The sequence below is a fragment of the Mustela lutreola genome, chromosome 1, assembly GCF_030435805.1.
Source record: "Mustela lutreola isolate mMusLut2 chromosome 1, mMusLut2.pri, whole genome shotgun sequence".
In the NCBI taxonomy this organism is placed as follows: Eukaryota; Metazoa; Chordata; class Mammalia; order Carnivora; family Mustelidae; genus Mustela; species Mustela lutreola.
In genome coordinates, this window is record NC_081290.1 from 70,757,480 (window position 1) to 70,775,061 (window position 17,582).

Consider the following 17,582-nt stretch of genomic DNA (forward strand, 5'->3'; position numbering starts at 1 on the left):
GTTTTATATCACAGGGGAAAAAAAGATTTTTAAATAGAACAAATCCAGAAAGACAGAAATGAATCTTCTATAAAATTACTTTTCAGTATATTCTGGGTCAAAGAGGAAAATATATTTTTAAAAGAAATGATACAAGCTGCCTGAAGAATTTCCTAAAAGATCTTAACCATGACCACACGCAATTTCACTACTTCTGAGGCATAGGATAGGAGTCATATGAGTAGAACAGACGTAAGGAAGACTACAATAGTGAAGGGTTTTTAAACTATCCACAAAAGCAATTTTTATGAGAACTTTTCAAGGAGATTAAACACAGGCAAGTAACTTACAGAGAAAGATGGTAGAGAGACCTAAAACATAGAACATGTGACATTATCCTCCAAAAGGAAAAAGAACAAAGAACAGATCATCAGTTGTGGAACAAGTAAAGGAAGCTTACCTCAAACAGTCCTTTAAAAAGTTCCTAACAGAAACAGAACAATTAGGGGTCCCTGAAGTAACACAGTGATTTCTCCTGACAACTGAGGAAGAGGGCAGCAGCAGGGGAAAAAGGGAATTCATGGAACCTCCATTGATATCCCCAACTTAGAACAAACTCACCTCAGTGGTACAGGGCAGAAGTACGGAATGTCCTTCTAAACACTCTTCTCCACTGCCTCTGACTAAAGAGTGACTCCTGGAAGCCAGAGGACCACCCGACTCCCCCAACATATACACTCCCACTGCGGTGGAGAAGCATTCTCAAACTGAAAGTGCCCTTCACCAGAGAAGAAGAGCCCCCAGGTATGTCCTTTACAGGAACTATGGTTAAGCCTGACTCTTGGTGTCCACTCAGGTCCTGATCTCAGGGTGGTGAGATTCCCCTCCACCAGGCTCCACACTCAGTGCTGAGTCCGCTTAAGACTCTCCCTCCCTCTCCCTCTGTCCCTCCCTTTATGCTCCCTCTCTCTCTCAAGTAAATGAATCTATGACTCAGTCAATCAATACTATGGAGAAGCGTCCACTTGTCGCCCTCCAGGCATCCTCATGCGGCCCTCAGCTCCATGGCCGCCAGGAAGGCTGCCAGGACACTTTCAGGAATATGGCGGGTCCCGCCTCACGACAGAGACCAGGGCCACGAGTTCCAGTACCTGATGAAGAAGCACTTGGTAATCATCAGGCGCAACTTGTTGCAGGGCTCAGTGGACGTGACCGTAGGCCACTCGAGCTTCACCTCTCCGGGCCACCACCATTGCCTCACGCCCCCGCCGGCAGCGGACGCTTCCCACACTGCCTCAGCGAGAACGGCGCCTTCCCGGGCTGCGTGCTCCAGAGGCGTCAGCGCCTGCCCGGGCAGCTATCACGCATGCGTGTTTAGGTTCCCAGGCACAAACACCGAGATCAGGTTCGCTGAGAAGACAGAGTAGCCGGAGGCTCTGCTGTGGTGCCCGCCTACGTCTTGCCCCTGAGCATCAACATTCCAGACACCGTGGCCCACTGCATCCGTCCCCTTTCCTTCCCCACGGAAGGCGTCAGTGCTGCAAACGCCTGCACACCCAGCCCTCGGGGAGCGGGCCCTTCGGGGTACAAAATGGGCTGTGTGATACCAGCTGACCTCAATTTAATGGCCGACAACTTGCAGCCAGAAAATGAAAAAGAAGTTCCAGTGAAGACAGCTTAGAAGAGGAGTCAAAGCCACCTTGTTCCTATGCACAATTGATCGTACAAGCAATTACAATGGTTCCTGATAAACAACTCACCTTAAATAGAATTTATACATCACTAAAAACTATCCATACTACAGAACTGTGGACAAGGATGGGGAGAATTCAATTTGCTGCAATCTCTCTGAATCGTTATTTCATCAAAATACCAGGTTCCTGGGAAGAACCAGGCAAAGGCTTATTCTGGAGACTCTGAAAGCAAATTAATAGAGCAGGCTTCTAAGAATAGACGGCGTAGGGACGTGGCCTTGCTTCAAAACACCTGGGACCTCTCATCTAGAAGTGCCCCAGCCTCTCCCAATCACACTGGAGTGCTGTCTGCTCACTGCAGTGGTGCCCAGACCCCTAAGAGCCTGTTAAAAGAAGGTTCACCAGCCACCCTGGAGCCTGAGTCCAAACTGGCTGTCATCCAAGAGGCCCTGTCTGCCCAGAGCACACTGGGCTGTCTAGCTGGCGCTTTTTAATTGCCATGCAGCAGCAGCTGCCACCAACCATCAGGCCTGTCACCTACACGGTCACAGCCCCGTGACGACCTCGGCCTCCTGGCAGCTTGTTGTGCAGAGAGTGCATGTCATCCATCAGATCCCAGCGGCGTCTATCACCAGCAGGGCCAGCCTGGCCCCAGAGAACACACACACTGTTGCCAGCCAGGCAGTGGTCGCTCAGGCAGCCATGCTGGCCCCTCCTAAGGCAGAGGCACAAGAGAAGGGAGATCACAAAGAAGTAAAGGTGAAAGGAGAACCTATTCCTGCGATTAGCCATGTCACACCAGGCAATGCTGACTGGATCACACAGACGTCACAGACCGCCCCTGTCCAGACAGTCACCGCAACACAACAGGTGCCTCCAGGTCAGCACCAGTTGCCCATTAAAAACTGTAACACAAAACGGGACTCACATGGTGCCAGTCCCTGCTGCCGTCCACGACCCAGTGAACAATGCAGTGTTGAGTCCTATACACAAGCTGGGAACACGTGAATACGTGTTGGCCTCTTTGCCCACAGAGCACAGGAACAGCGACTAGAGTGGCCAGAGCAGAGACTGGTCAAGACGGAAGACAGCACAAGCATCAACTTCACCCTGAGTGTGGACTGCAGCAGGCAGCAGGCAGGGAGAAGGACCTCCCAAAGGAGCAACTGAGACTATTCCCACTAAGAGAAACTGCACTGTGTGAATGGAGGCTGCAGTTCTTGGATTCCCCACAAAAGATTTAGATGAGGATCCACGTTCCAAGAAAGACAGCCAGAAGGAAAGGAGAAAGCACAAAGCAGTTTCTTAAGGACAGTACATTCTCAAGAAGAGAGAGTGGGCAGGCCCAGAGGTAGCAACTGCCCTGAGGCTACAAGGGTACTTTGTTTTTATGGGGGTGAGAGAGTCTTGGGTTCTGGACAGGGTGATCTCTAATAGAGGCTGCTTCCAGTCCTTTGGGGCACTCCTCCCACAAGTTGGGAGGGGGAGGTTTTGACCCTACCAGGTTTCTGTAGGAACCTTCCAGGCAGCAGTCCCACAAGGTGGGGGAGCTAAAACCACAATGCAAATACATCATAATGAGTCCGGTTTACCGAAGGGGAGGCTTAAGAGAAGAGGCTTCCTCTGAACCAGGGCTCTTGGTATGTTTGCCCCAGGGTCTTGGAAGCTATAGAGTCAGGATGTTGTGTGCCCAGGGCTTCTAATGCGTAACCTATTGATTCTTGCCTCCAGTTCCCATGTAAGTGTCTACTCCATTAGGACAGTTTTTCTTACTTTTAGATTAACTCTGTGATGCCAAAATGAGACATTGTCTCTCACCTGCGCTGGAAGCATGTTATCTCAGTGGGTAGAGGGCCATGTGGTTGGGGTTCACCTCAGCACCGAAAACACAAAAAAGCAGGTGGTCTTAAAATTCCTTAAAGAAGTCACACCTTTTTCAAAAAACAAAACCACTTGCAACAAAGTCTGGTTCTGGAAAGTCTCCCCACTCCAAGCTTAGCTTGTTAACTCCAAGCAGAGGAGCTTAGAGACCTGTGGCCCTCCCTAAGGGAGGCACCAGGGGCAGGCAGAGCTGCAGGGACAGAATAATCTCCTTTTGACTGTCCTGTTGAAGTTCAGTTGGAGCGACTTGAGGACATCTGCAGGTCTCTCTGTGAGAACAGGCCCCTAATACATATAGTGTACCTCGAGCTCAGTGTGTGGGATGGTTGCACAGACAGATGCCCACGTTGAGTTGTGGATAACCATGACCCAAAGAACTGCCGGACTCTTGGAGCTGCACTTAACTGGTTCTCTTTCCTGCTACTTTTTGTGGTTTCTTTTCTTTTCTTTTTTTTTTTTTAGTATTCTTACTTTTTTTTTTTTAAGATTTTATTTACCAGACAGAGAGAGAGCACGTGCAAGCAGGGGGAGCAGCAGGCGGAGGGAGAGGCAGGCTCCCCACAGAGCAAGGAGCCTGATGCCGGACTCCATCCCAAGACCCTGGGATCATGACCAGAGCTAAAGGCAGATGCTTAACTGACTGAGCCACCCAGGCGTCCCTGTGTTTTTTTACTTTTTGTTGACTTTGTTCCTAGCATAATTTTCCACTTTAAGTAAAACAAGCTTCCTAAGTGTTGTGTGTGTTTAAAATGATAGAACTATTCTACCTCATGTGGAAAAAAAGATTCAGTCTTACCACATAATGCTTTAAAAAAAATAATAACTATGGAGAAAGAAATAGAGACATAAAATCGAGGTCTCTTGTAGGTATGAGTGTTCTTTCCAGCAACTATCCCCCAACTCTCAGAAACAGAAGGTGACATTACACCATCAACACCTTGCCTCAAGCTCACATTATAAGATGAGGGTGCAAAGAGGACCCGGTGAGATTATGCTGAGTGAAATAAGTCAAGCAGAGAGAGTCAATTATTGTATCGTTTCACTTACTTGTGGAGCATAAGGAATAACATGGAGAACATTGGGAGATGGAGAGAGAAGTGAGTTAGGGGAAATCAGAGGGGGAGACAAACCAAGAGAGACTGTGGATGCTTGAGAAACAAACTGAGGGTTTTGGAGGGGAGGGGGGTGGGGGGTTAGGTGAACCTGGTGGTTGGTATTATGAAGGGCACGTATTGCATGGAGCACTGGGTGTGGTGCATAAACAATGAATGCTGGAACACTGGGAAGAAATAAAATAAAATAAAATAAAATAAAATGGAAAAAAAAAAAAAACAGAAGGGAGCAAAACAGAAACCACCCAGCCAGTTTGGGGCAATGAGAAGGCCTAAACAGCACCATCCCCTTTCAAAAATGAAAAGCATAAATACAAAGGCTCATCAACAACACAAAAATACTAAAGCAGGAAAAAAAGTTAAAAATTGGAATATGTTTTAAAAGAATTTCTAGAATAAGCACACTCAAAGGAATTAGACTTTTAGACTTTGCTTTAGACAGAAAACTGTCTATGAGATAAGATGTGAGAGGAAAGCTAAATGATAGAATAAAAAGTTTTAAAGGGAAAGGTAATGAAAAAAGCTGAAGACCACAAAATAGCTAGGAAACAATAAATAAATATGAACCAGGAAGTAATGAAAATGAGAGAAAAATAACAGTGATATGTGGGGGATAGTTTTGAGAAACTTATATACCAAACAGAGGAAGCAAATATAGGGAAGTACTTAACACAAAAATGATAGCAGGAGGACAAACACCAGCATTTCAACAAACAGATAAATGGTGCCCCTGAAATATCAAATAGTAAATGAAATTGAGAAGACATGAAAAGGTAATACAGAAGAAAACTTCCCCCAGATAAAGAAAGAGCCAACTTTGTGAGTCAAAAGACATAGTATTTTATTTTAAAAGAGAGTAATATAAAACCACTACAACTCATATGAATATGCTGAGAAAGTTTTTATACTTCAAGGATAAATATATTTTAAGTTTTCTCTGAGTATCCATGAGGAGAAGACAAACAACAACAAATTTAAAGTCACCTACAAGTGGCCAGACTACTTTGGTTAAATCATTAAGTCAGACCCTGTCACTTCTCTAATCAAACCCATCCAGTGTTTTTACCTCTCATTGTGATATAAATCAAATTTCTAAAATGATCTATAAAGCTCAACCTGATCTTAACCTTAGTTAGCATTCTGACCTCATCTCTTCTATTCTTCTTTTCACCTCATTTGCTCCAGGTAAAGAGGCCTCCATACTTTTCCTCATATATGCCAAATATGGTCACCTCAGGGCCTTTGTACATGCTGTTCACCCTGCCTAGAATGTTCTTGATGCATTGGATATGAGGATGATGAGTCTTGATGAGGATATGAGTCTTGCTCACTCATATCCTTCAAATGTCCACTTCTCATGGATTCTTTTCCTGACTGCCCCATTTAAAGTAACCCTCACTCTGGCACTCTATATCCCTTCTTTTCTTGTTAAATTATATTTATTTATCTATACAATAGAGGTAATTTGTTATTTATTCATTCTGTTTATTGTGTGTGTCCTCCCACTAGAATTTAAGCTCCAGGAGAGCAGAGATATTTGCATATATGTTGTTTATTTCTGTATAATCAGTACCTAGAATAGTGTCTGTCCAATAGTAGAAGCTCAATAGATAGGTGTCAAATGAATGAATGAATGAGGGAAAAAAACATCTATCTCAAAACTCTCCATAGGAACATTCAATTCCAGAAGACAGTAGATAAATAGAAATATGTGACTGAATAGTTTATCTTCGCCTTGTTCATGTATAAAAGCAACAGAAGGGGATTGCTAGATGTAAATGATCTCAGAAAATATAACACGTGTGCCTATGTTTTGCAAACTTATTCAATAACACCATTTCATTAAATTAAGAGGTAGTACAAAATACACAATCTTTGGAATATAGGAGCTACTTTATGGAAAGATTAACAGTATGTATTAATTCCCTTTTAATTATGACTAAGAGTTAAAAAAAGAACTATTAAAGTTGCTTTAATTAAAGTTAAAAATTATTTATAAAAAATCATGTCAACATCATAAATCCTAGGAAAACTATACAACAGAAAAAACAACACCTATAATAAACTTACCTGTTGCTAGAACAAAATAGCAGAAATCAAAAGGAAGGGAGAAATGTCATTAAAGTGAAATTGTCTAATGTTCCTAATTGGGAACTTCACTCTGGGAAAGTGAATTTTGTTGCCAAAACACTTTTATATACCACTTGTTGTGGTAAAAACAAATTAAATTGTGTGGGATGGCAATTTGGCAGTATCTATAAACTTTTTAAATATGTATAGAAATTGATTGCAAAAATGATCTTAATTTTCCACACCTTTGCCAATGCCCTCCCACTCATATCCCATAATCTCAGCCATGTAGCTTGTTTTGGCCAGCGGGATAAAAACAAGCTTGACGTAAGAGACTTGAAGAAATGTTTACATGCTTCCACCCCCTCTCATTGACCTGCCTCGCCATGACAGAACATGCCCAGATTAAGCTTCAAGGAAAAACACTGAGGCTATCAGACCAGACAATAGCTAGCCAACCCCGGACATGTGAGATAGCCCCACCAAGATCAGCAGAACTCCCTAGCCAACTCACAGCTGACTGCAGGCATATGACTGGTTCTAGCCAAGAAGAACTGCAAAACCAATACATCATCTTGTGAGTAATAATAAATGAGGGTCTTAAACATTTAGGACTTACCCTGCCATACATGGAATTACCTTTGAAAGCAATTCTTCCTTTAGGAATTTACATTAAAAACACACTTCCTTTCTCCAAAAAGAATTGTAATAATTCTTTTCTTATTGCACAGAAGGCCACAGGAATGTTTATTGTAGCATTTCTGCTCACAAGAATATTTATTGTATCATTGTTTGCAGTATGAAAATATTTGGAAACAACATAAATGATCATCAGTAGGAGATACGTTAAGTATCTTTTCCTCTGAAAAGAAGGTATGTGGTGATTAAAAAGCATAACTTAGATTTATAGATCTTACAGATTTATAGATTTTATAATACCGCAACATGCATTACTCAATGATGAAAATGAGTTATAGAATGACATACAGACCTTTATATTTCATAAATAATATATAGACTTTATATTTTATATTTCATAAATGCACATATGTGCATATGTAGGAAAAAATGTTTGCAAGAATACACAAGCTGTTAATTATTATTATCAGGGAGTCTGGAAGAACATAATAATGAGAATGACTTTCACATTTTCTTGTGTGTGTATATTTTGCATATTTTATTTTGTGTATATTGTGTATATTTTACTTTTACAGTTATATGTAGTGTTCTTGTCCTTTAAAAAACAAGAAAGACTTTTTTAAATATAAGGAAGGAACTTTCTATGGAGTCACACATTACTCCACATAGAATTAATGTTTCTGAGGCAGCAGGTATTGGACAGATCCACTGTCATTTTTTTTTTATTAACATATAATGTATTATAAGCCCCAGGGGTACAGGTCTGTGAATTGCCAGGTTTACACACTTCACAGCACTCACCAAAGCACATACCCTCCCCAATGTCCATAACCCCACCCCCCTTCTCCCAACCCCCCTTCCACCAGCAACCCTCAGATTGTTTTGTGAGATTAAGAGTCTCTTATGGTTTGTCTTCCTCCTGATCCCATCTTGTTTCATTTTTTTCCTTCCTTACCTCCAAATTCTCCAAATTGCCTCTCAAATTCTTCATATCAGAGAGATCAAATGATAATTATCTCTCTCTGACTGACTTATTTCGCTCAGCATAATACCCTCTAGTTCCATCCATGTCATCACAAATGGCAAGATTTCATTGCTTTACCTGGCTGCATAGTGTGTGTGTGTGTGTGTGTGTGTGTGTGTGTGTGTGTATCACCTCTTCTTTTTCCATTCATCTGTTGATGGACATCTAGGCTCTTTCCATAGTTTGGCTATTGTAGACATTGCTACTATAAACATTTGGGTGCACGTGTGCACATACCCTTTCGGATCACTATGTTTGTATCTTTAGGGTAAATACCCAGTAGTGCGATCACTGGGTCATAGAGTAGCTCTATTTTCAACTTTTTGAAGGAACCTCCATGCTGTTTTCCAGAGTGGCTGCACCAGCTTGCACCATCCACTGTCATTCTTGCATTTGCACACAACTCTCCATTCAGCGAGTGCCCCAAAGTGAACTCATTTCTCTGACTTAGCTAGTGCTCAGAAATGATCATCACAATCTCTATAAAATCGGGTTTATTAAGAGCATCCATACTGTTTATGAGTCATAGAAAACATGTTCATTTTCCTATCTGTGTTACAGACTGCTTGGAGGATTGATGGAATATCGCTTAGAAATGTTCTAGAATTCAGATGACGATGTGTTAGGATAAATCATTACTGGTTACTATATACTCACACATACTTAGAGGCTAGAGCTCAGAAATTTATTAAATGTACTGTCTCTTTGATCTTTCTGTCACAGCCCCTGGACAAAATTCTCCTGAGTTCTTGGCAGGGCAGCTAAGAGGAGAGCCGCTCCTTCTCTTGCTGCTACAAGCTTGTGCTACAGTGGGACCAGCCAGGAAGGTAAGTCAGTTAACAGCAGTGCTCACAGAAGGACTAAGAGGTGTAGGGTTTTATGTTAGGTGCTGTGGGAAGGAAAAAAAGAAGTGCGCCATAATGGGGTCCTTGACCTCAAGGAATGGCTGCTGGCAATCATGCTGTCTCTCTTCTTTTGGTAAATATAAATTCTGATGTGAGGAACAAAGACAGACACAGGCACTGTCTGCACACTGTGAGTAGACATGCATCATCCCAGAGCCTTCTGTGGCCAGCTGAGTTCTGAAGGAGGGAACAGAGAGGGGGACAGAATTCTCCTGTCCAATTACAGTCTACTCCACAGTACAAAGTTTTGCAAATTCCACAGGTCTGATTGACAGAGCATGTATAAAATCTGAGACACCTTGGTTCTTGGCTTGGCATCCCAAACAAAGCAGAACTGTTAATTAAATATTGCTTCTCAAAAAAATTTTTTTAATAAATACTGTTTCTCTTCTTGTTCCCAAATTTATAGCTACAGCAAAGTTATCAGCTGGAAGGTTATTTCCCACTTAGCATTTTGAGGGGCATCAGGTGGTGGTATGGTGGGGACAGGGGTCCTGTGAGCCATTACTTCACTGGGATTCCAGAAGTCATGCCAGTTGGGGGAGAGCAGTGTGCTGTGGGTTGGCACATTTACCTCCTCTTCAGGGTGGATTTCACCCTAGTTAGTGAATGAGCCTTTTCAAAAGGGCTTGAAAGGTCCTAGAGTCTGACTAGGAAACAAAAGTCTAGAAGTGAGACGGCAGGAATACAAATTCTGACTGAGGACTGACATGGACGCTCATGGATTTGATGATGGGAGTGCAAAGTCTTCTTCACCAGTCATGCAGTCCTCCCTTGGCACTAACTGCTGCTATATTCTTTTTCAAATCACTTGCTTCTCAAGGCTTCAACTTCTTTATTTGAAAAATAAATTCTGGAATCACAGAATTCGAAGCAGCCTTAAGGGATAATTAGTTCAATTGTCTCTCCTGAGGACTTCTACATGATCTCAGATGCTTCCCTACACTATGGCTTTCTGGAATTCCATTATCCTTGTAAGAATGTAGAGAGAATGACAAAGAGATTTGAAGTCCCTAAACTCCCTCTCCACCTTGAGCGCCAGCACTGATATCACCCCAGTAAGGACTGCTTCAGGCTGTCTTCAGAGGGCAGGAAGGGTATGACAAGGTCAGAGGCCTGTGTCTCTCCCTCTGCACCAGGTGGTGACATGAGAGAGGAGAAAGGTGCCAGGCAGGGGGGGGGCGGGGGGGCAGACAGCAGGATGTGCCACGCTGCTCTACACACAGGTCACCACTATCAGATTCCATCTTGCTTTATGCGACTCTCTAGCTTTCAAAATCCTGCTGTTTTTATGTCAATGGTGAAAAAATATCAGCCATGATAATCCCTCAAACACCTTTATCAAGCTGTGGAATGAATGCACCAAGGCAGGTGCCAAAGGAACCATCTCCAATTAGGGACAAAGTCCATTAAAAAGTGTTTAGGATGTGGGGCACCTGGGTGGTCAGTGGGCTAAGCCTCTGCCTTTGGCTCAGGTTATGATCACAGGGTGCTGGGATTGAGCCCCATATCAGGCTTTCTGCTCAGCAGGGAGCCTGCTTCTCCCTCTCTGTCTGCCTACCTCTCTGCCTACTTGTGATCTCTTTCTCACCCTCTCTCTCTCTCTCTCTGTCAAGTAAATAAATAAATAAAATAATAAAATCTTTTTTTTTTTAAATGGTTAGGATGCAAAATAATGTGCTTCAATTCCATAGTTAAGACACAGGTATATACATTTACCAGCACACCTTTGTATTTGTAAACAGGATCTGTGCATATGATCGAGATCAGAGGAAGTAGGCTCTAATCCATCCCGTATGAGCAATGTCCTTGGAAAAATAAGAAACTCAGACACAGTTAAATATATACAGAAGGAAGACAATGCAACATATGGAGAAGACCATCTACAAGTGAGGACTAAGACTACCCAGTACTGAGAGAAGGGCCTAGAACAGATTCTCCTGCAGAGTCCTCAGAAGGAACCAACGCTGCTACCACCTGGATTTTGGACTTCTAGCCATTAGACTAAGACAATAAATTCCTGTTTTAGCCATCTGGTTGGTGGTACTTTGTTACTACAGCCCTAGGAAACTAAAACAGAGACCAAAAATACATCTTCCTAATGAAATTGTTAGGCAAAACAAACGAGTTAATAAATGTAATATACTTAGAACACTGTCTAGCATATGGGAAGTCAATAAACACTGCTATTAATTATTTTGCATTCCATTCAACACAACTATAACATAGAATCATGTATAATGCCAAAGGCTGGGACCAATAAAACAAGGCATTTTACTCAAAATTGCTTTTCATTGTTTTCCCAATTGGCATTCATTATGCCCAGTTCTATGATTGAGAAAGAGTTTTCTCAACTTTTTCTTAAATCATACCTTATTTCTAAGCCTGGCAAATTTATGATATATATTTTTCCCCACACTAAAGTGTCTCCTTTCTTCCCCCCACTAATTGTAGTATCCAAGCCTCTCAGATCTCTCTCAGTTCCCAAATTTCTCATAAAGATCTAAAACATTTTTACTTGAGATCCTTTTTAATCACTAAGAGTTTAACGTGTTATTACTCTCAGGGAGAGGACAACCTGAATAAGAATCAAAGTCTTAAACTCAAGAATGGACTGTACTATTGGAGGATTTAACCATAAGCCAGCAGTTGAATAGACTCTTAGAGAGCTGAGGGGAAGAAAGACAAAACTCAAGGCTTTCCTGAGACTTCTCAAGCCCCCCATCTTCCATAGCTCTAGGCCAACACAGTCTCGATTTTGTTGCTCTGACGAACAAACTTGATAATGATTCAGTCAAAAGACAATGGTTTACCTTATTACCATAAGTTTAGAGAAGAGGGACAGAATAGGTATCTCTCACAAACGGAAACCCACTGGATAGAATTCAGAATCAAAGAATGTGATCGAGCCACCAGCTACTTAAGTATCAACTTGAGGAAACTGAATGTAAAATTCCACTGCCACCACTTGACTCTGCCGTGTTGTCCCTACTTTGACTCCTGCATCAATGCCTTAAAAACAGTTAAGCTCTATCGACAACCAGAATTTTGTTAACCTTAAGTACAAACTGGTTTACCAACCCACCAGCAGACGTAACAAATCAAGTAAACTGAAAATCATTCTATAAGCTGTATATCCTTCATGGTCCCAATAGAAAACAGATGGCATGTTAAAATAGGATTATTTAAGGAAAATTTAATTAAAGAATTACTTACAAAGATGTGAGCAGCACATAGGGAAACCCCGAGGAAAAATGTAGAACCGGGGTTTAATAACTGTAAATTTCCTCTGCCACCTGTAGTTTAAGGAACATGCAGAAGGAGTGGTAATCAGAATCTGGAGCAGGCAAATCCTATGGAGAGGACTCCCTGACATACCAAGCAGGCAGCCAGCTCCAAACAACCACAAGGGAAGGAACAGGAGGCTAAATACCCTGACCTCACTTTCCTCCTCATCCTCTGATCTTTGAGCTGTGCTCTCCATGGGTGTTCTAATCTCAACTAGAAGCCAGAAGACTAGAAATCTTACTGATAAAGTGTCTCTCAAGGTCAGCATCCAGAAGTACAGAGCAGAGAATGTGGACAGTGGGTCAAAGAGGAGATATCTAGCATAACCTGTGACCTTGGATACATCCCAAGACCTCTCCAAGCCTACATTTTTCCATTTTTGGATCCCAACAGCCTACCCAGTGCTAACTCAGGGTCAAAAGTTCTTACTGAATGAAACTGAGTCTGTAAAATTAGGTATTTAAGATAAATAATTTCCATAGCTCCTTTCGACTTTAACATTCTCTGATTATGAATTTGTTCAATGTCCTCAAATATTATTCGATAGTTATGGCCTGACCATAATGAAGAGGTCACAATTGCTAAAGATGAATTTCACATCCAAGTCTTTAACTCTGTATTGTTATCTCTTCCATCTAAAAATGCAAAAATAAATTGCTAGAGTGTTATTCATTGAGATGTCTAAAGAAAAGAAAGACCAAAATATTTAGTTGGACACATGATTGTGTGATAGTAAAGGAGAAAGAAATCACTTTGATTGTAAAAGTAGATACACTGAAGCTATCTTAGGCTTGTAAAGAAAGGAATAACTTGTGATATGCCATCATAATGGGAAATTGGGAATATTTCTGGAAATATTCCTGCAATTCTTAGTGCTGTATTTCAGTAAATATTTTTGAGTACTGCTCCTGTTACTTAAATTAGTACTCCTAATAGAGACTCACAAGTGTTTATTAAATTGAGAAAACGCTACCAATATATTATCAGAAATATGTGATTTTGCATTTAGGTATATAGGTACATAATTAGAAAAAAGGTTGATACTTATTTTCCACCCATGTTTTACTTAGAAATTTGCAATAAGGCCTTAATTTAGGATTACATATTTCTAGCAACAATTTAATTTCTCAGTAATTGTTACACACACAGGTACCAGTTGAATTGCTTAAAGTTGTTAGCAAAAGGTAAGCCTAGAAGGGCCCTGTGTTTCTTTCCAGATATTTACCTCAAAATCACTTTCTATTTCTATTCCTAAAGCTCTTTCACTGGTAAATAAAGCACCACAAAAATATTTTTTGTTCATCCAACTCGTTTTGCAATCCACTTTCCAACCCCATAAATCTTAAGTAGGTACTTACTAATTTTTTCTCAAGGACTTAACCTTAGGGATTTGGATCCTGAATTTACCCTATTTGATTTTGTCATCTTTTCCTTAGTGAGTCCAATTCACCTGCTCTCTGAAGTTGTTTTATAATTGTTGAGTGTTTGTATTTGAGGGGTCAGAGGAGAAGCTTCCCTTAATACTCTTCTAATTGCTTTTCTGCTTTCTCCTCCCCCTTCCTTCTTCTTCATTTAATTTTTTTTATTATTTATTTATTTACTTATCTATTTATTTATTTGAGAGAGAGAGAGCACCTGTAAGAGGGGGAAGGGAGAGGGAGAAGCGGACTCCCTGCTGAGCACAGAGCCTGATGCAGGACTCAATCCCAGAACCCTGAAATCATGACCTGAGCAAAAATCAAGAGTCAGACGCTTAATCAACTAAGCCACCCAGGCACCACGATTTGTTTCTTTATTCTTATAAACTTTTTTTTGGCAGGTCTTCAATGAGGTATTCAATAGAATAAAGGGTCATAGAAATAACTGTAAGGCTGTCAGAATTTAGCAAAGTTCTTCTAATATGTTCTTCCACTTAGTGCTCTCCTCCCCCTCACTGTTTAAACTTTTTTCCCAAGGACTCTTTTTTCCAATGGGAAAATGATGCTCCAACAACCCTAAAATGACTTCATCTGGTTCTCACTGGTATTTCAGCAGCACAGCTGAGGCTAGATCCCTGGAGTCCTGTTTTGCAATTAGATGATTTAACCTTAATTCTATTCCTTGTAATAAACAGCAAACAAGATCCATATTTCACTTAAATATTATAATTTGAAAAGAATTACATACATGATATTCTTTCCTTGAAACACTTGGTTTCTAAAAACATGGAAAGAATGTTCTATTCTGAGTGTGTCAGGAGCTCAGAGATGAGAGCGGATAAATTGTCCCCTGAAATCATTAAAAATGCTGTTAAAAAAAGTGTGTTTGACATCTTAATAGGAAAATGACAAAATAAAATGTCAGTAATTCTGCTTCCGTACCTGAGGCTCTATTAGACACACTCTAAATGATGGTGACTAACACCTGCTGTCAGGCATTGCTTTCACATGATATAAAAATTACTGCCCTAAATATCCAAACAAAGTGGGACGTGTGCATTGGCCATCTGTCTGCTCTAATTGGTTTTTCATTAGAACCCTATGATTTCTTGAGATATATCCCAGTTTTGTCCCTCTGTTTCCTTAAACTGGTCTGGAAGGGGCGGAGGACTGGCCACCTGAACATGTGTGGGGCACTCTCCTTCAGAGATCCCGTGAATGAACTTGGATAGTTTCAAGTTTTTGATGGCTCACGTTCCAACATGGACCAATTCAAGTCAGCAGCCTCAAACTGTAGGCAGCACTTGTGGCAAGGCCCCCGACTGGGCCCTGAGTTAACGCCCCTTCTATGTTCACAGGCAGAGGCACACTTTGTGCTCCCCCAGAGTCCTGTGAAAGACCTGGAAGGGAGGAAATTTAACTAGCTCTCGCTGAGATCCAGCCAAGACTCGGGCTCTCCGCTCAGTGTTTTCTGGGTCCTACCATCACCCTCAGCCACCACTACCTTCACCTCTAAATGGGAAGGGGAAGTGGGGCAGCAGAGCCCTGAGCCACTGCAGCGGGGGGGAACCACAGCGAAAGCTCCGGCGCTTCCGAGTAAGCATCACATCGCTGCACAAATCTGAGCTCTGCTTTCTTTCCATTTCTACTCCGGGCTTACCAGAAGCACTTCCAGACCTCTCCCATCCTCAGAGCACAAAAGATCAAAAGATGCTGAAGTTCAAAAGATCCCCAGAAAGTGAAAACAGATGCAAGAGAAAGGATGAAGGGCACAACCAGAAACTTACAACTCCCATGTTCATTTAGAAAGTCCTTCAAGTAAAACCTTATCACACAGAACAAGAACAGTGTGAAACGTCGCAGAGATTCACACCAGCTGGAAAGCAGACCCTTAGCCATACTGTTGAAGGCGGTGGTAGCGCCAGTTTCTTAGTGACAAAGAATGAGAAACGGATAACCCAACCTCCTGTGTTTCCTTTGCACTTTGTCATATGTCACTGTACATAATATTCATAGTTCTCTTGAAAGAGTGCACTTCTAACATTCTCAATAAAACCTTTAGTGGTCCTTGTAAATTCCATTATGAAAGATCCCTTAGTATTGCCATACACAGATATTTGGGGTCAGTGGATCTTATCTGAATATTTTATCCAAGTAGAAGACAGGTTTCTGGTATCTATCATGGACCGAGTCAGGTCAGTCACCTGCAAACTGTCTGCCTATGCAACACATTATCCCACCATCCTCCAGGAGAAAGGGTAGAACCAGGCTTCTCTCTAACTCCTAAAGGAGGAAACAATCAACACACCTGTGATTGCAAGGTCACGTCACCATATTATGTACTCCCCTCCCCCGGGCCAAGACACTGTAGGAAAATGAGACAAGGAAGAAAGGGTGGAAAAGGAACAGGAAATCAGAAGAGGCCCACGGGTGAGCAGTCTGGTTTTTGAGCAACAGCCAAAGATAGGGAGAGTGGTTTATTTATGGAAAGGGAGATGAGAGGCATTATATGCTTTCAAGTGTCTGAAAGAAAAGGAAACGTGTTTAAAGGACACTGGAGGTGGGGGTCTTCCAAGTGTATCCCGAACCTAAGATCTGTGATGGTCTGGGAGAAATTTTAGATTGGCTGGAAAGATAGAACTCATCCTCATAAAAGAATATACATTACATTTTAAAGTATCTTATCAAAGCCTGCGAACTAATGAGTATGAGTAGAAAAAGACCCAGGTATCAGGGAGATGGATTTTGGTTATAGTTTTAATGACAGCGAGGGGGCTTGAAAAAGATCTTTGCCTATACATCAAATGCACTTTTCTTTGTCCTGTGTTACACAAAGAATGGGTGACACTCATCTCCTGAAATGCAATGGAGGGGTGAGGAGGCAGAGAAGCCTGGATTCTGAAACAGGCAACACCACCCTTTAGTAGTAAGACATGGGACGGGTTACTTATCTCCTGTAAACAAAGATATCTACCTTCTAAGGAGAATGAAAGCAGGGAACAAATGTGATGGCCCCAGCACCATGCTGGAACACAGTAGATCAATACACACTTATCCCTTTCTTTTTAATCTCAGAAATTGTATTTTAATCTCAGAAATCGTAAACTTCAATTTAGTAAGTATTTATGAAGCTTTCAGGAGGTGCCACGCTATGGGACCCTGGGGACTAAAGAGAAATGAGTATAACAATATGACCCTTTTCACCAGCTTGAGCTACCCATAGAGTTGGCTTGACCCTGTATAATCACATTGGCAGGATGCCCAGTTATCCCTCTGGAGAACTCTCACCAGCCCTATCACAAATCATATAAAGATCCTGGAGGCTCACTGATCTCAAAAGGGGTTAGTCCATCCGCCAAATGAGTATGAAACACTGGGATGCATGATCACACCACCAATGCTTGCTGATCTCTGGTCCAACATTACCCAGAGTATAATCTATGGCCACCTTCCTGCCGATGCTGCCAAGCCCCTGAACAGCCTATGAGGTTACCCCACACAGGTGCCATGGTTACAGTTCTCTCTCATACATGAACATTAGCTAATGTTTTTCAAAGCGCAGCCTTACTTTC

The 17,582-nt window shown here is 41.8% G+C and overlaps 1 pseudogene; it reads left to right on the forward strand.

Annotated features, from left to right (window-relative positions):
- Window positions 1–1,345: 1,345 nt before the first annotated feature.
- LOC131820457 (forkhead box protein K2-like) lies at window positions 1,346–16,017 on the forward strand (annotated as a pseudogene).
- Window positions 16,018–17,582: the final 1,565 nt, after the last annotated feature.